Raw genomic sequence first — 23,971 nt, forward strand, 5'->3', positions numbered from 1 at the left:
AGTTACTGTGCTTATTTGAAGAGGGGCAAAACAGAACATGGACCGTATTTGTGAAAGGGAGAAGAACAGATTTACTGAGGGAAGAAGGAGCTGATGAATTTCAACATTTTGAATTAAGGGGGTCTTATCGAAAGCCTGCTTTCTTTGTTCTCTTTCTTTTGACACACACACACACACACACACACACACACACACACACTTAATAGCTCCCCCAAGAGCAACTTATTGCATACAAATTTTTTGCTGTGTTTTAAGCAAAACCACAATTTAAATTTTTTTAAAGGCAACCAGTGAATGACTTCCAAGGAAAGTCATGCCAACAAATAGCATGGTTGAAACAAAGCACTTTGGTGCTAGTCCTTGGTAACATTTGTAGACCATATTTTTGGCAATACTGCCTTTCCAAAGAGGCAATTTCTAATTCAACAAGAACAAAGCCAAATTCTGTCACCATTGATATATTTAACCTTTATTCTTGTCTGTAAAAAAAATAATGCTTAAAACCCATCTGAACGTTTTAATACGAATGATGGTTTTGAGTTACTGGATAGTTTCTGCCCTAACTGGCATTATGAGAAAAAGAAAAGAAAAAGATCAGTCTCTAAAGTCATCTGGATTTTCTGCTCAGCAAACCTCACTTAAACAACGTTGATGCAACCCCAGACATCACCCAGACAGAGTTCAATACAATCTCCGCGCGTTGCACTACTCCACAGACATGAGCATTGACTGTTACCGATATTGAGCGTATTTTTGGTGTATTACCTGAATCTCTCATTGCGTCTCGTTTCTCCCTTTCTGCATGATGATATCAAGTGGAAAATATTCAGTGGTTTGCAGGCAGGAGGCGACAACCAGGAAGCACAGTTGTGACAGAGCTTTGTTCTGCCTGCAGTGAATTACATGCAGCAAGGGTTAGACACAGCAGCAAATTATGAAATCAAAGCATCCTTTTAGCCTGTATCTATAACTATATTTCAGGGGCACAAGGGGGCGGGCTATGACATGCTTCCAGATTCATTCAGCCTAGAAATAAAAATAAATGGAAAAAAAATAAATATCGATTCCCTATCTCCAAGTTCCCCTTTTTTGAAAGCAGCCTCCCCTTTAGCAACTCCCTCAATGCCGAAAAGGGAAACAAACACCCTGTGGCTATTACATATGAGAGTTGATGGGAATAGGAGACAGTTACACAGATAACACATGCACGCACACCCCAACGGATCAGCTGGCAATTCAGACACCGCTTTACCATCCCTACCACTGTCCCCCCCCCCTTTTAATAGCCTAAGCCCCTTTTTAAAGCCTCACCCCTCCCGACCGCAGGAAACATGCAAAGCCTATCCCCACCCCCAAATTGCAGGGCTCGTCTCCCCCCTAAGCTCCAGTTCCTTGCCTTGCCCTTCCAGCGATCATTTCACCCCTGTCAAGCAGAATCGGCCGGATGAGAAGCCCTAAACAGCTGTCTCTTCTCCTCCTCCGGGAGGCCCCTCCTCGGGAGAAAGGGCTGGAGCTAGAAAGCCCAGCGGGCTGGAGATAACAACCCCTCGGTGAAGAAACTATTTCTTTCGGGAAGGCCCGGGGGCAGGAAGGCAATTCAGCCCCCCGTGCTGCTCGAGACAAGGGGGAGGGTGGTGGGCGGAGGAGCTTGCTTCAGCCCGGGCTCAAGGAGGCATGTGAGGACACCACCGACTCAGCCAGATGGCTGTCACCCCACGCCAGAGCCGGCACGCACCAGCCCCATCGTCACCCCCAACCCCGGCACACCAGCAGCCCGACCTAGTTCCGCCCGCTGATGAGCAGGGCAGGGCGAGACTCCCCGCACCCTCCTCTGCAACTCCGCTTGTCCCCTGAGTTACTGGGGGCCTCTCGGAACCCACTCGCTGGCGGCTGCTTGAAAAGGCTCCAGACACACGGGCTGAACGCAGCAGAAGCCGGGTGTGAAAGAAGCCCACTGACCTGGGTCTGGTTTATTTCGGGCTGCTCGCCCTACCACCGAAGCCGCATGTGCCCCTCTGCCCGCTCCTCTGGCGGTGCCCCGGCCAGCGCTGGGCTCGCAGCGCGCTAGACTCGGAGCCAGCCGGGAGCAGAGCTACCCGGGCGGGGGCGGGGCGGGGGTGGGACTGGCTCTTTGCTTTTTAAACACACTTGGGCTCGCACGCCTGCTCGCAGCCTCCTCCCCAGACAGGGAGCGAGCCCCGCTTCCCGCTCCCTCGTCAGTTTCACAGCTGGCACCAAACCGCAGCTGGAGCCCTCCCTGCCTTACCCCGCCAGAGACGGGCACGGCGGGGGCCAGGTGACTCCGCCCCTCGGGCCCGCCTCCTTCTTGCCACCCCAGCTCTGCCCCGGCAGCCTGTGGTTGGCAGGAGCGATCCCCCCAAGGGTGGTGGGGGGAGCGGTCAGGTGTGGCAACCCCTTGGGCAAGAAATTATAATCATAGTCATGTGATCATGCCAGGCGATGGCATAATAAAATCATAGCGTGCTAATGAGCAATCAATAGCAAATCACCCATCCCCTTAGTACTTCTGTCTCCTCTCTCCAAAGCGCTTTGCAGGCCCTAGAACTAAAAGTACAGCACCCTTCAGCACTGCTGCTCTCAAACAACCCCCTGCCTAGAAGCCGGGGGTGGGGAGAGTCAGACAAAGGGAATCCCGGTCCCCATTGTGCAGAGGAGAAACAGAGGGGTTAAGAGGCCTGCTTATGGTCACACAGCAACTCTGTGGCAGAAATAGAAAGAGAAGGCAGGGGTTCTTTCTCTGAGTTTGCTTCTCTGGGTCGTGCTGCTAGACAAAGTGCAGGGCTGGAGAATAGAGAGGCAAGAAGGGGTACTATATATAGGGGCTATTTATAACTTTAGCTTAGGGAGCTGTAATAACCTGATTTTTTAAAATATATTTTATTGCTTTTTAATAGGGAAAGGGTGATGGCACTTTCTAAAAAAATACTAGTCAGTGTGTGTTAGGTGTTCCTTTCAGTGCCTGATCTACAGAGGATATGGGTCTGCTATAGCTCTCAGTTTAAATTAGGCTCTCACATTATAGAGTCTCTTGCTTTTCACTTTGGAGGTCTCCAGCCAACATGGCAGTCATTACATCACTGTCAATGTACATTAAAATAACACAAGAAACAGACACAGGACCCAGTGCTGTTTACTCAGAAAACAGTCCTGTTTCCATCAGTGGTTGAGGACAAATGTATTCAGATGTCTTGGCACAGCACATGAGGTCAGCAAGTGTGAAACAAGAAAGATCCATAAATTAAGATATCAGATAAGCATTTCTCCTCTGTTGGTTGAAGAAGTTAAATATTGTGGGATATGTTCATCTTCCAAAGTCAGAGTTGCTTTTGATGTGTTGATGGCAAGTTCTGGGGAACTGGATCTACAGACAAATTGATATGACCCCAAGAGCACTCTACTGCCAGAGGTCAAGGGGTTCCCTGGTATGTAGCAGTGAGTATCAGCTGGCCTGACCAGCCCAGGGCATCCCACCCACTGTCATGATATTTATTTAAGAGGTGTCTTGTAATATATCATTGAGAGACTAGTAACTCACTGATCATTAATATTCTTGTGTGATGTATGTATAGTTCACATGCAAAAAACTATAGAGAAGTGCTGGAATGGAAATATATTCCTCCAATCTGTTTGGCAGATAGTGCCTAATCCCAGCTGGTCCTAAAAAGAATGCTGTTTCACAGACTTGACTGTGTCTCCAATGTAAATTAAGCAAGGTGTGACCAAAGTTAATGGAAAGCACATTTACATGCAAAGTAAACAAAGCAAGCAAGTGAGGGAAAATGACCACTCAACAATCTCCATGGAGGATGGAGACTGCACCCCCAGGAAACCTTCCTGTCTCCTTTGACAGAGTCAATAAACTTGGAGAAGATAGCAACAAAGAGTTCTGTGGCACCTTATAGACTAACAGACTATAGGAGAGATAGAAGAGAAGGCAAAAGGCCATTTTATCATCCTTCACCTGGGAAGACAAAGAACAAAGTGATTCGGATTTGGATTCTGGCTGAAGGATCACCAGCCATGCTGAAGGAATGACTTTGGTGAGAAAACTACTTTGAATAAATGCTGCTAGTTTGTTAAGTTAGATTTACTTTTGCTTGTTTGTAACCATTTCTATCCCTAGCCTTTTTACTTGGTATCACCTAAATCTGTGTTCACTAAGCTTGTTTTACTTTGTGTTAACCTTAGTTAACAGGTTACTGTGTACTGTCTCTTTAAAGGACCAGCAAACTTTATTCGGTTTTGTGAGAGGGGCTGAGCACCGCAGGTAAACATTTTTGGGGAGAACACGGGGCTGGAAGGGTTGTGGAGGTCCCCCTGAAAGAGTAACTGGGTGATAGAAGCCAGGGTGAGACTTTGCTAGTATGCTGGTTCTTGGTGTCAAGGCTGTGAGCCACAGCTGCCTAGCATTTAAGGCACCCAGAGTTGCAAGGCAGGTGTTGATTGAACCCCTTACTGGCCTCAGGAAAACCCCAAAGCATTACCTGTTTTTGTTTGAAACAAACTCTTCTCTCACCTTAAAATTTTGTCTACAGCACCACTTTGGAAATGGTGAAAGTGAAGTAGTAAAACCTCGGAAATTGACAAAACTAAATATTCTCACAAAAATCACTGCAGTCTCACTCCACTCCTCAGCAAGGATTTAATGGCAGAGCAAAGTCTCATACAACTTAGACGTCATTGCTTTTACTTAGAATATTCTACTGTGCATTCACTAGTAGAACATGAAGTTAAACAAATAATTAAAACTAAGCTACAGTTCTCAGAATAAGTGACCAAAGCACATTGTGATTCATTAGGCTTTTGTTTTTTTGCTTGTGGGTTTTTTTGTTTTTGTTTTTGTTTTTCTTAATTGAATAATTGAGCTTTATGTGGGTGAAGAGTACAGAAGTCAAATAGGCCAAATCCAGCCACCGATCTGGGTCCAGGATGCAGGGACAATGGCATAGCCTTTTCCTCTTTCTCCTCCCTTCCCCATCCTGGCCATAAATGAGCATGAGTCCAGAGTTAGCCTTACTATTTTTGCGAGCATCTCCAAAACCAATTTTGGGCATGCCCTACCCCAAAAATATAACTGACTCCTGTCCACCTGATTGCACCACTGTGCCCACAGGTGGCCAAAGAGGGATCTGAGGAAGAACAGCAAGATGACTATTTGCAGCACCCACAAAGTTAATGGACTTATTTTATTTTATACTGCCATCCTCTTGCATCTGGAGAAATGCAGGTCAGCTGCTTGTGCTGTTCATTGGTATCATACAATTATGGGGTCCTGGTCGAGGCTCTTTGGCACTACAGAAATACAAATACGACTAATAATTTTCCAAATAAGTCTGGGATGTCTGCATTGGCAACTATGCGGGTGATGAGTATGTTTGTTTCTCTCTGGAGAATTTCATTAGCCTGAAGACTGGTGGATTTATTTCACAAACACTGGCTTAATGTCAACTGGGAAGCTTGTTTTCAATTCGTTCTCAGGGAAAACCATGTACACAATGTGACCCGAGCATTTGCACCACAATAATTCAAGGTTCTCTAGGTCTGTTCATAAAGCCTTTGAGATATTGGGTTGTTTTTACAATTAAAAAAAGAACCATATATATAGTTCACATCAGAAATTTGTGCTACATCCTATTCTTAAAGGGACACTTCAAAGCTGGTGGGCACTAAGTTTTAAACATCCTTGTCTTCCAAGTCTATGTAATTAATATAATATATATATATTAGTTCCCTCCTTTTCTTATTTTAAAAAAATGGCAACTATTGAATTGTAAACAACCCTACCATAACAAACCAGTGTGGAAACAATGGAGGAAAATGGAAACAGATTTCCATCCCTCCTAGCACCAATTAGCATCCTTGTTATCAGACAGGCCAAGCACTGAATGGGTTAGAGACTAACTGTCATCTTGCTGATAGAGATGGTCCCCTGCAAGTCAGGACTGAAGTATGGTGGCATTATTATTTTTACTGGTATTGGTATTACAGTAGCAGTTAGAAGACCCAGCTGAGATGGAGGCTCCATCATGTTAAGAGTTGTACAAAAACACAGCAGAAGACAGTACCTGCTCCAAATAGCTTACAGCTGTGGACCTGATCCTGCACAGACTAATCAATATGCTTAACTGTAATCATCTGACTAGTTCTACTAAAGCTAAGGGGAATACTCAAGTGCTTAGAGTTAAGCATGTGAGTAAGTCTTTGCAGGATCAGGGCCTAAGTAGGTAAGACATACAAAAGATAGGGAAAAGGAAGTATAATAATTCCAATGGACAATCTTGCACTGCTTCTGTTACCACCCCAGCCACCATGAGAATAAGAGAATTTGAATCTCCAGGGGTGTCAATTAGTCCCTTGAAAAGTTCCCAACAGTTGACTTAAAATAAAGGAAAGGAGATAGATTTCACCTTCAAATGCCTCTGTAATGTTGTGGAGGGGTTTTTTATGTTTATTTGCAGCAGATGTTTGTGTTGGTTGGTTAGTAGGGTTTTTTTTTAAATGAAGTATTAAGTATTCAGATTTTTAATATGGTGAAAAATACGATGGTGTGACATAGACCACTTGACAAAAGGTCCCCTGTTCTTTACAAAAAGCTCTCACCAGAGACAGGATAAACTCACTACACCAAACTCATCTTACCTTATATGTCCTCTTTATGGATAAATATCCTGTATCTACAGAAAGCTCATAACTTGTTAAGACTCATAGTTATTGTGAGATGTATGTATGGATAATATTTAAGGAATAATGTAACTAACTAGAAAGTATGCTTTAGGCACTTGGATTAGAAATTAGTCACTAGGTGTCACAATAATGGCCCATTCAAGGAAAATGGAGTTGTTATCCCTCCCCACTCAGCTAGCCAGGTAGTGCAAAGTTCTGTTGTCTACCCCTACCACAGTCAATGGAAAACCGTCAGACAATGACAAACAATCAAAATCATTTCTTTTCTACAAGAAGGGAGGGGTTCGCCCAGGCTGTGAATAGAAAAATGCTTTAATATAATAGGGTGTAGGGCAAGGCACTCTAGATCCATTCACAGAAGAAAACCCATAGCTGAGGGGCTTGCGTTCATGAAGGTTTGTATCCCAATTCTTGAGAAACCAGCCAGCTCTGCAAACTGAACTTTGCAGGACAACCTACTTTATTAGGTAGGATAGATAACTACTGATAAGTGTACACCCAGGTTTGCATTTTATGATTTTGTTTTGTGTTGTAACCACTTGTTTCCATCACTCTCTCATTTCTAGTTAAATCTTTATTCTTTCTTAAATAAACATTCTTTTGTTTTATTATAAGTGCTCATAAGGGCTGTGTACTTTACAGGAGCAGCGAGTGATGGTAAAGCTGGTAAATTGGGGCAGCCTACACCTTCTGGTTAGAAGAGCTGGAACTTCTGTGAGTAGCCAGCGTCAGGGGCTGGGTATCACAGGGGAACAATTGAAAAGGATTCAGGGATTGGGGTGCACCTATTGTTAACCTGCAAGACAAAGGAAGGGCTGGCATAAACCCAGAGGAGAGTGCTTGAGTGGCTGAAGGGCTGGCAGGGTCAGGCAGCTGATACCCAGCTACCACAAGAAAGACTTCGTCTCACTGGAGGCGGTGGTTAATAAGGTGACTTATAGTCCTGGGTATGCCAAGAACCATCACACTTAGCAATGACCTCTTAAATATGTACCTAACGCAAATAAAGGAGACTGCCATGAAAAGCAGGAAAAAGGTTGTTCCCTATTGCCTACCACAGTGAGGGCCTGGATTTGTTATTTCATAGCTGCTGTGTGTTCTCCTATCCCATGCTTAACATTCGCATCACATTGGTTTGGCTGAGTGAATTTCCATTTTTTTTTAAATAATTGAACTAATTGTGGATAATAATTTATTCCAAGAAATAAAATCAGGCCCTGTTTGCTCAAGCATAGTTAGTATTGATAGTAACAGTTTGCAGGATCATGTCCTAACAGAAGTAATACTAACTGCCAGGAGCTGTCCCAATAATTTTCAGCACCCTTTTCTGTATGTAACTGACTTCAGTCCATCATGAGCATGTCACTGGTCACCACTGGGACCACTAGTATGCACCACCAGTATACAGTAGTAAGGCCCCAAGTCAACAAAGCAATTAAGTAGGTCAGTATTGCTAATGCCAAGCTTTCAAAATCGGGAGTCAGGCACTAAAAGATCATGAGACTGGACTAAAAATCATGAGATTTTTTAAAATAGTAAATTAGGGGTACTTTTTCTTTGCCGTCTGGTTTTTGAGCCATTAGGATGTACTCAGGTTTTATTTTCAAGCTTTTCTCGGCAATCACAAGGGCTAGAAAACTGCTCTCTTTTTCTTTTTTCCTTTTAATGAAAGCTGAAATTTTCTCATGATCACAGGACTCTAGGAGCTGGGCCAAATACTCACAATAAAATTGTGCGAGTTAGCTGGCATATGACACGGTTATGTACTCATTGATATGCTAACATGCTGAATCAGGACCTGTAAGTTTGTAGGGTCAGGCCCAAAAATACGACTGGGGTACCGAGATATTCTTTCTGCAATAATTCCTCGCCTGCTAGTAAAAGCCTTGCTCCTGTAATGAGCTCTGTGTAGGCAGTCCCCAGGTCTTACATGGAGCCTCATTAAAGGACAGGGCTTAACATTGTGATAAAAATATAGCCTATGCACCCAAAATTGCTTCTACTGAAATGAATGATGATATTCCTAAAGACTTCAGTGGAAGCAGACTCAGGCCCCATTGGTTACATATAACTGTCATTTGTACATACTGATACCCTCTGCTAAAAATTATTATGAACATTTTGGCTCATCAAAATCTGACAGGCGCATACACAATCCCTTGGTTTTTTTACATAAAACACCTTTTATTACACACTTGAAAAATATTAGGTACTGTGAGCTTTTTTACAGATTGTTAACCTGCAAATGTGCTTGTAAAAAGGCAATGTATTCCCAGTAACTCAGTTTTATAAAGTACCTGGGATCCTCACCCCCGCCCCCAAAAAACCTCTCTCAAATGTAGGAAGAGTCTTCTCCTACGTGCTAACAGTACTAAGCGTCATGATGGAGGAAATGTTTATTACATTAGAGTTACAGGCCCAAAATCTGCATCATGTGCAGCCCCATTAACTGCTGTGAGGATGAAAGAGGATGAGTAAAAAGTCAGTGTCGAATCAGCCTCTAATCTTGTCTCCCGCAGGAATTCATCTGTATCCATGCACATAGTAAACACTCAAGCATTTAAGCATGTGCTTGACTTTAAGCAAATGAGTAGTGCCACTGAAATCAATGGGGGCTGTTCATGTGCTTCAAGTAAGATACGTGGGCGAGCACTCAGCTAAATCAAGGCCTTACTGTGGAAACAACCAGCAAAATATATAACTACAATCGCACAATTAAAGAGAGTGATGTTCACCCCAGGACAGAGGTCCCATACAAGGCCATATGAACCACTCTAGCCCTGTGTTAAGGGCTTATGTGGGTACACAGAGCTTCCCACAGAGTGGGTTTTATGGAATGAACACTAGAAGGATAAAGGCAACTTGACCCAAACAAATCAGACCATGCGCTGTTAGTCCAGAGGTGCCATTATTGGTGCAAATGCCAATAGAGCTTGGACAAAAACCCCAATATCATAGCTGATTCCCACAGGGCAGCATTTGCCCCAGGCCTATGCCACCCGTGTAGTCCTAGCTTCTGCTTCCACTTCTGCTGCAGCCAGCAAGGACAGCAACAACAACAAAAACACACCAAGAGAAGGGAAGAATGAGTGTCCTGGCAGAGCTAGATGTTATCTCTCTAATCTCCCACTTGCCAGGTGATGTTGAGAAGTACAAGCTGACTTGAATCAAAACTGGCTGTTCCCTTATTTTAAGTATGTCAATATAGAACCCTAACTTTATTCTTTTATAATTAATATTTCCTTGTACACTAAACAAAACACATCTAATGAAGGGTATTTACACACAGGCAAAGCTCAATTACCAAACCTTGATTATTCACGAAGTTCTTTCCTCCAAAGCAACTCTGTGTTCTTTGATGTGCACTAACTATATCGAGAGTCCATCAGTTATATGAACCCTCATTCATTCAAATGAATTCACGGTCCTCCTCTCAGGTAACTGAGGTTTGACTGAATTGCACAAATAATATACAAACACTACCCAAGGGAATGACAGATCATGACATGGAACTATTTCACCATATGCTATACAACCACTTCTCTTACTGTTAACGAGTTATATACAGGAGTACCAATGTAGTGCTCTGCCATGGTACAATGGTAAATATCTGGGCATAACTATATTATATGCAAAAAACTACATTAAAAGAACACTATTAAGGTTGCAAAATCAAGCACTCAAACGTTAGGAAATGCCAGAATTAAGGTGCCATCTGCAATCACAATTTCTGCATATGGATTATGATACTTTTTAACCACATGATCACATACTATTTCTTCACAGGATCTTGGGTTCCATTCCAGACTCTGGAGGGGAGTGTTCTCTAGTGAGCACAGACCTTTCTGTCCCAATGTAGTGCCCCCAATCTTGACCCCTTCTGGCTATGTCCCCTCTAACCTGTCCCACTCCCATGTCCCCCTCAGCTCCTCATCAGAGTCCCCCTAACCCCTTAACTCCTCCAGCTCCTTCTCCCAGTCCTAGTCTTCCCACACATGGCCCTTCATTCCTGTTCCAATCTCATCACTGAGCTAATTGCAGTCTCCCTCCTCCCTTCCCCAGACTTCCTGTCTGATCTCAGTCCCCATCCCTCAACCTCCAAACCCCAGTTTCCCTCCACTGACCCCACAGTCTCCTTGTCCAGCCTGTTCCAGTATCTTTCCTACCCAAGCTCACAGTCCTAGTCTTACCCTACAGGCTCCTTCACCCAATCTGCTATCACCATCTTCCACTCCATGCCACACCCCCAAGAGCCCTGTGCATTTCAGTCAGCTTCCTCCTACACACTGCCTGGTGCCAGCAGGGAGAGCATTTATAGCACAGGTGAGAAACTCTCCCTGCTCTCAATTTTTGTGCTGGCATCCAAGACTTTCCTGGTGGCCGGGAGAAGCAATTTCAGGGAGATCCCCATTCAGCCCTCTCATCTCTAGGCTGCAGCAAGCTCAATGGGATGGAATCTTCGGAGAATTTAGCTGACAAATTCTAACAAAGCTCTACTGAACATTTGCAAATGAGACTTTTCAAAGGCTTATGACTTGACCAAATGCGAGCATTTTTTCACAGGGATGGCAAGCAGCCCTTCGCTGACATCAGCCCCACTCCCGCCAAATTTCAAGTCCCTGCTCCAAAACATTGTGAGCTTCTCAAGGAGAAGGTTGTAAGAAACTTTTTAAAATGGGCAAATCAACATATGTTTTCCCTTATTTTCTTCTCATAAATAATTGAACCATTTTATCTGAAATTAAATACAAAACAAAAAAAAACAAAAACAGCCTGAGCCAACACCCAGTATGTGGCAAACTCATAAACAAATTAAAATAAATTCTTGTACTGGAAAGTGTCAGGCAGTGCTATTGGCAGTGCTACCAGCTCCACCTATAATAAAAGACAGGGTGAAGGAGAAGAAAAATTCTCCTCTTTAAATGCTAGCACAAGTATATACGTAACTAGTACAGTAGTGTGGATCCACCAATGAGTTAATTATTCACATTACAGTTCCTGAAATGAGAGATCATACTAAAGAAACAGAAAATCTCTGAACATAGTATTGCTTGCTCATAAAGCACTAAGTAATATAAGGCTTTTTATATACTCTTTTTAGTGTAGTAAACTGTATGATATCTATACATACAAGGCAGAGTTCAGCTCCAATGGAAAACTCCCATTGACTTCAAAGGGAGTGAGACTGGGCCCACAGTGTATTTTAAGAGAGAGAATAAACATTTTGTAATTCTGAGTGTGGTGTTAGGTGAATGTTTATGTTGTCAACTTCCTTGACTTGTTTATATTGAATGCTTATATACTAAAGTTCTGATCTTGCAAACACTTATGCACATAAGTAAAGTTATGTGATAGCCCAACTGAAGTCAATGGGACTACACATGTAAGTAACTTTACTCAGATGTCTAAGTGTTTGCAGGACCAGAACCAATAGCTGGAAACATCAGATCATAGTCTAGGGCATGCATGGAAAAATCAGCACACTGCTGTGCTTGCTTTCCTGAGAACAGTGTTCCTTGTGGATGCTTCCTGAATATGACGTCCTCCACGACTAACACTGCAACTGAAAATGCTCCAATAGCCCCTGGTGTTAAATTTATTAAATAACAAAGCTGTGTGGAGAATTCCGTGGCTCGCTCAGGATATAAATATGGCCATTTACCTACATGAATATGAAGTAAATATTTTTCTTTTTCGGGCTTCTGACACTCAGCCCCACACAAGATCAGGCCCTCAGCACAGGCTACACCATTAGGCTAGTGCTTTGGGTCCACAGGTGTCAGCAGGCACATCTGAAAGAGAGAAAAAAAAATCCTGGACAAACAAGTGTCTGGTCTGAACGAGACAAATTACACAATTTTGTGTTGCCCTGTCCACCTCCCACACCTTTTTGATCGAACATCATCTAACGTAGGGTCTGATCCTGTGAGCCTTACTCACACAAGTAGTCTTTACTCATGTAAGAAGTTTCAGGGACTTCAGTTAAGTCTAATTTGAAAATAGTGGGACCCTTGTGTGACATGTTTTCAGGATCAAGTCCTTTGATTGTCATTTTTTCAAGGCAGGGACTGTGTCTTATATTTCTGTAGACAGCTCATGCACACATATGGTGCCACGTAGAGAACAGTGATTTGATATTCCCACGCCCCAGAATGCCTCACTTTTACTTGTAGATTTCATTCATAAAGCTGGGTAAACCAAAAAGAGGCTGCACTCCTGACTTTTGTTTGTTTGTTTTTAAATCACCATTTTCAGGCCTGTTCTTCAAGGAGGATTTTAGGAAAAGTCCCTCACCATTGCTGTAGTACCCATTCAGCTCTCTGTGCTAGCAATGCTGGGAGAACTAGTGAATACCTGCTGATGACATTTTCTCCAGGCTTGCTCTGAGCAGCATTAGATATAACAATGGCAAAAGTATAGGCAGCTGTTCTACGTAAGAGTCATAACTAGCACAACAGAGCTATCCTAGTGCTACAGCAAGGGTGGGAGATTTCTGTAAAATTCCCCATTCCACAGCCATACTCGGTTATTATATACTTTACAAGCACTTAAGGAGGAAATAAGCTTCCTATTAAGCTGATAAATCCATCACATCTATATTCGCCCTCCTAGGCCTAGTCTGCTCCTGTAAATTTTGTACTCATTTTCCAGCAACAGAGCAATTTTATCTTGTTTAGCACTGTTGCTGGAAAATAGGCACAAATGTTTCTAGTGTAGATGAGACACAGATGAGTCAAACGCATTTCAAAGTCAAACGGGAGTTAGGTGCCCAAATCACTGTTGAAAAGAGGAGTTAGGTTTCTAAATCACTTTGTGCTTTTGAAAATATTATTGTAAGTCACTGTCTGGACGGATCAGAATGTCCTGCAAGAGGAAGATGTTTCTTTGAAGCATTCCCAAGTTAACTAAAGCAGGAGGAAGAGTTTAGCTCTTTTCTCTGGAAAAAGTATTAATGGGCTTGAGTTGCATTTCCAAATTCCCCATGGATTTCACTGAATCAGAAAAGTTAAATTCTATAAGGAGTTCAATGGGATGTGCAAGTCATGCAGGGCTGGACCCTAAGGGCCTGATCCAAATCCCATTAAAATTAATGGATCAATTCCCATTGACTTGAATAGGATTTCGGTCAGGCCATAAATACAGTCTGCTACAAACAGATACTACAGGGTCGCATATGCACCGTACAGATCAATGACAAGTAAACCTGTGGAAGAAGGAATGGAAAATGTCACCATTTCTGACAAGGACCGTGAGTTAACCTGAATCATGGTTGTTTTATCCAAACAGGGTTGGGTGGTTTTTGTTGTTTTTTTTTTTAATATTCAGTTCAAGAATATCAGTAATAGGCAAGCCTATAAAAGGATAGCTCTGGGGAGCCTGCATGGAGCTTATAATGGAGCTGCCAAGTTTCAACCAAAAAGGCTGGAGGGAAACTGTCCAGGACTAGAGGGGGATTTGGAGAGCACTTTGTTTAAGCCTGAAGTGCTCAAGAATGTGTTGCATATTTATTATCCTCAAAGAAAGCACTTGGCTGCTCCCAGTAGGGGAAGGGGTTTGTGTAACGGTAACTGTGCCCTCAGTGGCTGCCAGGGAAACATAATCATCCATAGCAATGGTTTTCAGCCTACGGGCCACTTGCGGCCCAATCAGCACAGAGCTGCAGCCCATGTGACAGCCTCAGGGCCATACAGGCAGTATATACATTGTCTGGAGGCGGCCCACGTAACACATAGACAGATGTATATGCGGCCCACAATGGTAAATAGGTTGAGCCATAGGAACATGAATAAATTAAATGCTGTTTGCTAACCTACGATGGGTCTTTCTTCTTCCACCTTCCACGTTCATTCTGTCCAAACCACATTCTTGTTGTCACCCTCTCTACCTATTGTTTTCTATGTCCCGTTTGTTATTTTCTCTTCCCTACAAATCTCTCTCCTTTTTTTTCTTTCCTGTCTTCTCATTCTTTTTGTTGCCTCTTTCCCATTCTCTCTCTCCACCTGTTCTTGCCATAATCCATGATCCAGTTACTGCTTGCTTTCAGACTCCGTTCTCAACCTCTCTCTCGTCTCCTGAATACCTCTGTGCTCTTCTCCGCCCTTCTTCATCTCCCTTCCTCTCTCTACCTCTGTCTCTGAGACATGTTTCCCTCCATCTCCAGATGTCTCCCTGACATTTCCTAACCCCCCACCCCCCAGCTTCCTTTCCCTGTGGCATCCTACCCCTATCTCATTTTGCCTCCCAAGTTTTCCCATTGCTCATCCTCAGACCCTTCCACAATGTTTTGCCTTTGACCCTCTACCACTCCTTGTGTTCCAAGGACAGGCTCCTGTGGTCTAGGGGACTTGGCTTGTAGCTAACCGTCCTGAAGTGGCCAGTTTCCTCCACCGCCATGCCCCCCTGTCCCTCCCCATGTCCTCCCCTCATCCATGCTTCAGGATGGGATCCTTGATCAAGAGGGATTTGTCTTTGCCAGCCATATGGGGAATTGAACAGCAAGTTCCGCTGGGAGAGAAATGTTATATCACTCCTGTCCTAGTTCAGGTCAGATATATTCCAGGACTGATGTGGATACAGAAGTTACTTGATAAGGTACAAATAATCAAGCACATAAAGTATAGAAGTCAATGCATGTTTAGGAAATTCATTCAGGTTCACTTATTTCTTCTAAAATCCTTGGGTCTAAGCCTCAATAAAGGCTGCCGAGTCTGACCTTTTAACATTGTATCACACTGATACAAACCCTAAACAATGGCAAATGTACATAAAGAGCACATTTACACCTAACCCCTTTTAAACTCAGGATTGAGATGGGGTACAATGACTGGCTTGCATCCTAAGGACATGAGGATTATTTTTTTGTTTGTTTGTTTGTTTTAAGTCTTTGAATTGCAATATTTTTAAATTATAGATAACAGAGGATATATATTTTCAACCTGTCAGATTACATTCTTTGGTCTTCTTTGAAAATGTGAGACCTTTTCAAATGTTTCAGGAAAGAGAAGAGTTCTCTGTCTCTTTCATCTAACTGTCTTAAACCTGTGTATTGCAGTCTTTAAACAGTGACATTTATTTTGCGTTGTATTAAGTGTTGGTGTTGATTTAAGTTTAATGCTTAGCTTTAACACATTAAAATCCAAGTGGACAAATCCACCCCAGTTTCAGTCCATTGATCTAAATGGGGTGAATTTGGCCCAAGTAGTTTTGAAGTTGTTCAACTGCAGTTTTGTTTCAATTTAATCATGTAATACCATTCTCTATCACTAGGATTTTTTCTTTTACCTCAGGCCCCAGAGAATTCTTTCACTGCTGCTGCTAGGGGATTATTCGGCCTGACCTCTTGAAACTAGCTTCCTCATCTTTGATGTGTTATAAATACAACACCCAATTCCAGCCAGGTACAGCCCTATTTGCCTCAAGCTACCTCTTGTTTTACTAGGGAAACTTCTCTGTCATATGATGGCAGCTCCAGGAGACTGTCAGGCAGCTGTGGGGAAGTGATAAAATAAACTAGAACCATACTGTAAATCTGAGATAAGTAGGGAACTCAGCTGTCTTGCTCCCACTTCACTGAAAGTAGCCAATCTGCTCTGCCTTGTTTTTTAACTGTGAAAACAGCTGCAGTTGCAAGTTGCTGCTTGCCAGAGACCCATATTTGTCATACCTGTTCAGACATCCCATAGAACAAGAAAGTGCTGATGGCAGCAGTGCATACCTTCCCCAGCTCTCACTGTTCAGTCACGGCCACATTTTAGATCCATCCCAGTCTCACCAATGATTTTTTTGTCATGGAGTTGAAAGTTGCTGGAGTTCACTGATGATACTCTAGCTGCTGAAGAATGAAAGTAAAAGAGACTAAGGAGTGGGGTTTCCTTAGAGTCACTGTCTCACCTCTGCAGGCCTCTTGCTGTTCTTTAGGTAAGAAAAATATGCTGCCAAAAATACACTTATAGGATTTACAGTCTGTGGTACCTCTCATGTGCCCATCAACCTGCTATCTAGGCAACCAACAACAGACCCTTCTGTTTCCTTTTCATATCCATTTCCAATTCTGAGTTTCAACTCATGGAGTTTCCTCTGTTGATGGGACTCTCCAACTTTATTTGTCTGTAAAGCACCATGCACACTTATGGAGTTGAATACATAACAACAGGCTGATGTGCCCAACCCTCACGCACCAAATAGGCAGGGGACCAGCCGTCTAAGCGCCTAGATCTTGGGATGCTCATAAAGGTCTACTGCTCCCAGCCCTCTTATCCCCATGAGTGTCTGCAGGAAACATCTGACCCTGTGGCCCCACCAGCCACCCTCATGCTTGGGAGGGTTTCATGCAGAAGAGGAAGTCACCACATAATATTGACAAGCTCAGCAAAGATGATATTACTCTGCATAATCTCCATGATGCCTGAGGGAACTGATGTCCCCTCAAGACATGGCCCAACCCATAAAGCCCATTTCCATAATATTCTCACTGAGGGTTTTCTTGGGACTGGCAGGAAATGGGGGACACTACAGCAGAGCCAGCACTCCCCTTTTTGCTGCCCTGCTTTGCCCTGAATATTTTTTTCGTCTGTCCCCTCATACTGCAGCAATTCACTGTTGGACAGTAGACCAAAGCAGGTGTCCTCTCCAAAGCAGAAGTCATGGAGTAGCTAGCATAAGACTAGTTAACTTATTAACATTCCTATTTCCACAATTCTCTGGGGTACTAGAAGCAAGGGACAATACCAGTGCAGTGTCTTGTACATAAGCAAATGTCACAGAAAGCGGTTACTTCCTATACACAGGGCTGCCCAGGGGGGAAGTGCCCCAGGCCCCACAGGGACCCCGCAAGCCCTGGCCCGGCGGCGGTCAGGTCTTCAGCGGCATTTCCGCGGCAGGGGGCCCTTCATTTGCTCCGGGTCTTCGGCGGCATTTCGGCGGCGGGGGGCCCTTCAGTGCTGCCGAAGACGCCTCCAAAGACCCGGACTGCCGCTGGGTGAGTACAAGCGCCGCAGCTCCCCCGCTTTGCCTCAGGTCCCGTGAATCCTCTGGGAGGCCCTGCCTATACAGCATTTTTAAAATGCCCATCCTCTTTCTAGGGGCAGTTAGGCAGAAGCAGCATCTTACATTGGCTTGCCCTAACAACTGCAGGGCATTAGCACATCAGTCCGCTGTAATTTTATGCAGCTGCATTATTTTCACAGTTTATAGTAGTGCATTTTATAGTAGTCTCATTTATGAAATACACACAGCAGTTACACATATGGCTTTATTATTTTCAGCACTCAAAGCACAATTAGTAATTTCATCAAGCTAACACTGTTAAAGCAAATGAGTTACTGTATGCTGCCACCTACGATTTACAGAGCTCCATATATTTACATAATAAGGATAGAAAAATTTAAACAGTTGAATTTGGAGCACTGCTTACAAAATGTTGCCAGAAACATTAGGTGAAATTCTGTGTCACTGGCCTCATGTTATAACAGTGGCTCAAGGTCTTACATTATATCTGGGATGCATCTGGCTCTGTTTTTCATTTCTGGGGAGAACCAGAAATGCAGCATGTCTGCTAGTAAGCAAAATTCTGCTTCATTCTATTTCCAACCTGAAAGAGACTATATAAAACCAAGCTGAGCAGACAGTAAGGGTCTACTCAGATAGACCACTAGTTGCAATTGGGCTTATGAGACATCTCTGCCTCTAATTCTTGTGTTGAATCATTTGCTGGAACTGTAAATGATTCCCAAAATTAAGGATCAGTTTCTTATGGAGGGTTTTTGTTTTGTGTTTTTGCCAAAAAGGTTGTAACAGGGCATCACCATGGTCAAAAAGAAAATAAAAGAAAAATCTGTATAAATGTCACATACAAGCTTCCAAACCAAAGACGAATTGAGCCTGATTTCAGGTTTCATTGATTGTTTACTGTCCCGACCCGTCTAGTGCAACGTGAAATGGATTTACAGTGTAAAGCAATAATGGTCTGACCATCAGGAGCAAACGTTTTGCATAGTGCAGAAAATTGAATCTATGGTTCTATGGCCAACTCTGACACTGACTAACTATGTGACCTTTGGCAAATCACTTAAGCCAAAATTTTCACACATAGGCGCCCAAACTTAGGTAACTAACTCTATATTTAGCACCTAAATTAGTAGCCTGATATTGAAAGCTATTGAGGAAGCTTCAACAGTTGTTATGCAGGTACTCAGTGCTTCTGAAAATTAGGCCTCATATTTAGATATCTAATGTTACGTACCCAAGTGTGAAAATCTTGGCTACCATCTCATCTGCAAAATAGAGATAATGAATCCTACCTCACAGGCATGTTGTGAGGCTTAATTATTATTGTCTGTAAAGGTCTCTCAGCTCCATGGCTGGAAGGTGCCATAGAAGTGTGAAGTACATTGACCATTATAGTAGTTTCATTGAGGTTTCATAATTGCTCATGAGACTATCCTTGTCCTCCAAGCCCAAGATTGAAATTACAACTTTCCCTGTTTTAGCAGCAGTTTTGTAACTCTTCCCTCACTGTGAAGAAATAACATTGCCACCCCCAGCACTGAGCACAACTCCTTACAGCCCCTGAATAAACATAACACAAAAATGAAGACGAGGAAATAGTTAAGGATTACGCAGTAGAATTCTTCTGCTTTTGGGACTCACTCTCCTTTGCATCATGCCAAAGCCCAGACTGACAGCCTTCAAGACACAATGGAAAGTTTATTTGTATGTTTCACTTTCTGGTGATTTTGGGTAGGTTTATTTTACCCCTGCAATATAGTTGACACACATTGCTAACAGACATAGTGGTAATTTAATGCCACCCACTCGGGCTATTTGTGTTTTAATATTTGTAAGTGGCATATTATATTTGTATAGTATAGGTACTATGGCAACCCATACATAAAACTTGCTTAGAAAGTATGCCCTTTTCACCTTCAGATCGAAATTTCCAACCTGGGGACCAAACTAAGTCTAAGTTCCCTTACATTTGTGCAAAGAATGGCCTATGATCAGTGTTGGCATTTCAATTTATGAGGGCCCTCTGGAATTCTCTTGATCCCGCTTTAACCATCCCTTCACTTGTCTTCTCAGAACTCTCCAAAATATTCTCAGGGGAATTTTAGCTCAGCTTTATGGATGGTCGTATTTTAAAATTCATTTTGTCTGATTAAAAGCGATTGCCACATGCCCATTTGATCCCCTTTGTAAGGAAACAATGTGATTTATTGCAGAATAGAAATGTAGCTCTTTCAGCTCTATTACAAGAAGACTTGAGCCTCTAGTTATGTAGAAAAGTTGTCATGTATTGTTGCATATAGCTCGGTATGTGGTTTTCTCGGCTTCAGTTGGTCTGTTTCCTTCCTGTTCCTCTATTGACTCATTTCCTCAAATATAATTTGAGTTTGTCATTGCGTTTTAGCCTCAGATAAAACACCATTGGTGTCCATAAAATGCAGAAGTAAGAAAGGCAGCCGCAAAGGGGAAATTATCTTCTTTACTTTCACAAAACAGAAGGACAAATGATTATTTTTCTGGCAGTAAGGACAGGCATGGAGTAGGCATTTTCATTTTGGAGATAAATTAATCTTAGAGTTTTACACTGCCACTCGTCACCATAGTATCTGAGTCCCTTCCATGTAAAATCAACAGAAACTGTGAAATCCTTAGCAGATTTTGTAGTCTCCACCACTCCCCCCTTTTTAGGGTCACAGGAGGTTTTTAAGAACAAATTGGACAAACACTTGTCAGGGACGGTCTAGGTTCACTTGATCCTGCCTCAGCATAGGATGCTAGATTAGATCACCTCTTGAGGTCCCTTCCAACCCTACATTTTTATGAGAGTCAAAGTTCTGCTTGGGGCAGGGTGTTTTATTTTGCTTGTGGAGGTGGGGCTTAAATTAAAATAGAGGAGAGCTACTTTTCTGAAATGTCCCCATCTTTTCTTCACCTTCCTTACAAGCATGCATGATCTGGAGGAGTATGTGTACTGTCCCACTTCATACCCAAGTGGAGGTGAGACTTCAATGCAGTTACTCCACTTTTATGCTGGTGTAAGAGTAGAATTCAGTCCATTTTCAAAGAGACTAAATACCTACAGTCCTAACTCTCAGACCGCGGATGTATTTCAAGGTAAATATGATCATGACCAAATTCTGCATGTTGCACCTCAGGCAGATACTTGCTCTCAGTAAAGTCTGTGGTTACCACTGAAGTGTAAACAGTAAGGATACTGCAATCATTCTTGATTCAAAACCACTTTAATGCTAGCAGCTTTCTGACTTCCTCTTTTCTTTATTCAGAACATGTGCAGGATTAAAGTCATTTTTGTTGAGTGCTTGCCCATGGTTCCCTGTTAGCAACTGTAAAGAGCTAAATTCAATCAAAAACGTCTCTCTCTATATATTAGGGGGGATGGGAATACCACCTGGTTGCTTACCTTTGGTCCCTGATTTTTAGCTGGGTCCCTTATCCCAGCCTCCAGCTTCATGGGCACAATTCACTGTGTCTGCAAATGCACCGCTTCAAACATCTAACTACCTGATCTGAAGATGCAAGAAAGTGTGGTAATCAGTGAAATAACTAACAGCTGTTGCAAGTGAAATTAATCACACCCCCAGTTTGGTGCCCACACTGAATTACAGGTGCAATATTAACTTGTAGATGCAGTAGTTGGGACCCACACTTAATTGCATTTGCAATGTCAAAATTCCAGTGTTTGGTACTCTGTGAGTTTCAAGTGTTAACTAGCAATTCAGAATGAAGTGAAAGAAAACAGCAGGCTGCATTTTAAATAGTAGTGAAGAAACTTAGGAGTTCTACTGGGGAAAAAATGTCTGAGTTCCACTTGTAGCTAATGCTGGCCTAGAAAGGCCTATGTTCTAACATGGTTTCTTTTGTGGGGTCTTACCTAATTTGACATCAGACCCAGATGCTGCCTCCCTTTCCCCTTCTTAAACTACTAAAGAACTGCACTCAGCCTGCACTTGCAGGTCTAATAACACCCCTTCCTGAGATGCAGTTTATTAGAAAAACATCACAGTACAAATGTCAACATAATTCATAGTATCAGAGGGGTAGCCGTGTTAGTCTGGATCTGTTAAAGCGGCAAAGAGTTCTGTGGCACCTTATAGACTAACAGACGTTTTGGAGCATGAACTTTCATGGGTGAATACCCACATCATCGGATGAAGCTCATGCTCCAAAACGTCTGTTAGTCTATGAGGTGCCACAAGACTTTTTGCTGCTTTAACATAATTCATAACAAGTCTTTCCCCAGCTATGCAGTTTCTTCAGCCGCTGCTGGGCTCAAGAGTTTCTTCCAAAATCTGCCTAGCATTTCCTCAAGCCTCTTCCTTCTTGACCTTGTTGCTTCTCTTAAGGTGGGTGCTCATACTCCTCACTACAGGCAGCTCCAGTCAGGCCTTTCCACCTAGCTAGTATGGAAAGCCCCTTCCATAGTCTTCCCTGAGCCTTTCCCCCTGCAAAAGCAAGGAGCCTCTCAACAACTCTACGGATGGAGCAGGCTCTCTCTTCTAGAAAGTCCCACCCCCGGGATACTATGAGGTGATCCTTGTCACCTGACCCAGCCCAAGCCCAAATCCATTACTTGGAGTTGGATAATTAGGCCTAAATGGGGCTGAAAACAAATCCCTAGAAGGGCAAGCCCACCCTGTGATGTTTTCCCTGGCACAAATTCTAACAGGCTTATTTTTACATGCTCATATTTCCTTAGTGAGTGTAGGGACATTTCTGCCCCCTGCTCCAGCCCCCGTATTCTGCTCTGGTAGCATAGAGGGGCCACACAGATGCTGCATTTGGCCAAGGTAAATTCTCTCAGTGCAGCAGCAGCTTAAGGCCACCATATGCAGCCTATACTACCCTCTTTGCAGCCTCATGATAGGGAGCATATTGTGGGGGTTGGGAGAGAGTGTCAGGGTGGGAAGGCCGCTGCAGTGCTGAGCATTACAAAGATTTTGGGTTGTTCTGGACTAGGAGCAGCCTATTGACAGCCTATGTAAGGCTGCCACAAATTAGAGCAGACTCCAAGACTGCTCTAAGGCCCAGATTCTCAAAGGTTTTTAGGCACCTAACTCCCATTTAAATCAATGGTAACTAGGCACCTAAATACCTTTGAGGACATAGGCCTAAGTTATTATAGTGACCACCCTGGCCCCAGGCTGTATATAGATGGCTTAAAGGCACTTGCCCTGGCTATGCTTTCTGAGCTACATCTCCCAGGAGGCACAGCACAGAACTGGCCTTGGTATATTTCAGATTGTGAGTGTCTTGGGAAGAGTTTGGTCACTCTTGGTTGTCTGTAAATTACTATGCACATCTTGGCCAAAGCCTGTTCCCCTTGGCTTCGGCAAGAGTGGGATTAGGTCCCATATAATTGATTTTTTAAAAAGAAAGAGCAGAAAAATAAAATATATAATGGGCTGCCAACACAGAGCTACCTGTGGGCCTTGTCTCACAGAATTCTACAAAGAAAGATACTTAATTTGGCCTTAGGTGTTCCCCGATCCAGCCCCACTTCATTTCAATAGGTGTTGTGCTGGCATAACAGAGAGGGAAATTTGTCTCTTAACGTCCATTACACTTCTCATCTACAAGACATTTTACAAACGTTAACTAATGCATCCTCACAACATCCGTGATTTAAATAAGGTGTTATTACGTTGTCTGCTTGTAGGTAAGGAACCAGAGCCAGAGAAGATAAATAACTTGCCCCAGGCCAGAGACAGTGTCAAAGCCAGGGTATTCAGGACTTCCTGCCTTCCAACATTGTGCTCAGATGTCTAGATCTCAACTCACACTCATCCCTTCTGCCCTCCCCCCTCCTCAGTGCCCCGATCCAGAAAGGAATTCTATGAGCCCAGACTTGATTGCTAGATGGGAAAAAAACAAAAATTGTTCCAAGCCAAACTGTGGCCAAAAACTTTTTTGGAAGAGCTGGAATTCAAACTTTTATCCAATCTCAATTTTCGTGAGTGACTCTTTCTGAACCACAGCTTCTTGTCTAAGGAATCATGGTAGGGAACTTAATAAAGAAAATGATTAATTATTATCCCTAATGAGCCATAGTTTGCTAAGGAATTTTGTGGTATTACCAACACACAATGAATTACAGTTGTCTAGCTCAGATATTATTATAATAATAAAGATGTCACTTACAGTCCCCATGTCAGTTTTGGAAAGAAAGGAGTGTCCTGCGGAGATGTGAAAATATAGCCTGCTTACTGCTTTTTGTTTGATTCAGTAATATTGGGCCCATTTC

At 43.1% G+C, this 23,971-nt stretch overlaps 1 protein-coding gene and 1 long non-coding RNA gene across 12 annotated transcripts in view; both read right to left on the minus strand.

The window, feature by feature from the left end:
- RNF152 (ring finger protein 152) overlaps positions 1-2,405 on the minus strand; it is a 239,504-nt gene extending 237,099 nt beyond the window's left edge. For 4 of the 11 annotated variants that reach the window (XR_005593471.1, XR_005593472.1, XR_005593476.1 and 1 more), the window contains exons 1-2: positions 1,960-2,255; positions 766-889 (exon numbers count right to left, since the gene is read on the minus strand). The gene's annotated coding sequence lies outside the window, so the exon portion shown is untranslated. The other 7 variants (XR_005593477.1, XR_005593478.1, XR_005593473.1 and 4 more) reach the window with 5 other exon arrangements.
- Positions 2,406-12,296: 9,891 nt separating this feature from the next.
- Positions 12,297-21,228, minus strand: LOC120397541. Its single transcript, XR_005593854.1, has 3 exons — positions 21,131-21,228; positions 16,421-16,537; positions 12,297-12,497 (listed from the first exon to the last, which is right to left on the minus strand). It is a non-coding gene; the product is annotated as an uncharacterized LOC120397541 (long non-coding RNA).
- Between the last annotated feature and the right edge of the window lie 2,743 nt (positions 21,229-23,971).

The sequence above is a fragment of the Mauremys reevesii genome, linkage group 2 (assembly GCF_016161935.1).
Source record: "Mauremys reevesii isolate NIE-2019 linkage group 2, ASM1616193v1, whole genome shotgun sequence".
Classification (NCBI taxonomy): Eukaryota; Metazoa; Chordata; order Testudines; family Geoemydidae; genus Mauremys; species Mauremys reevesii.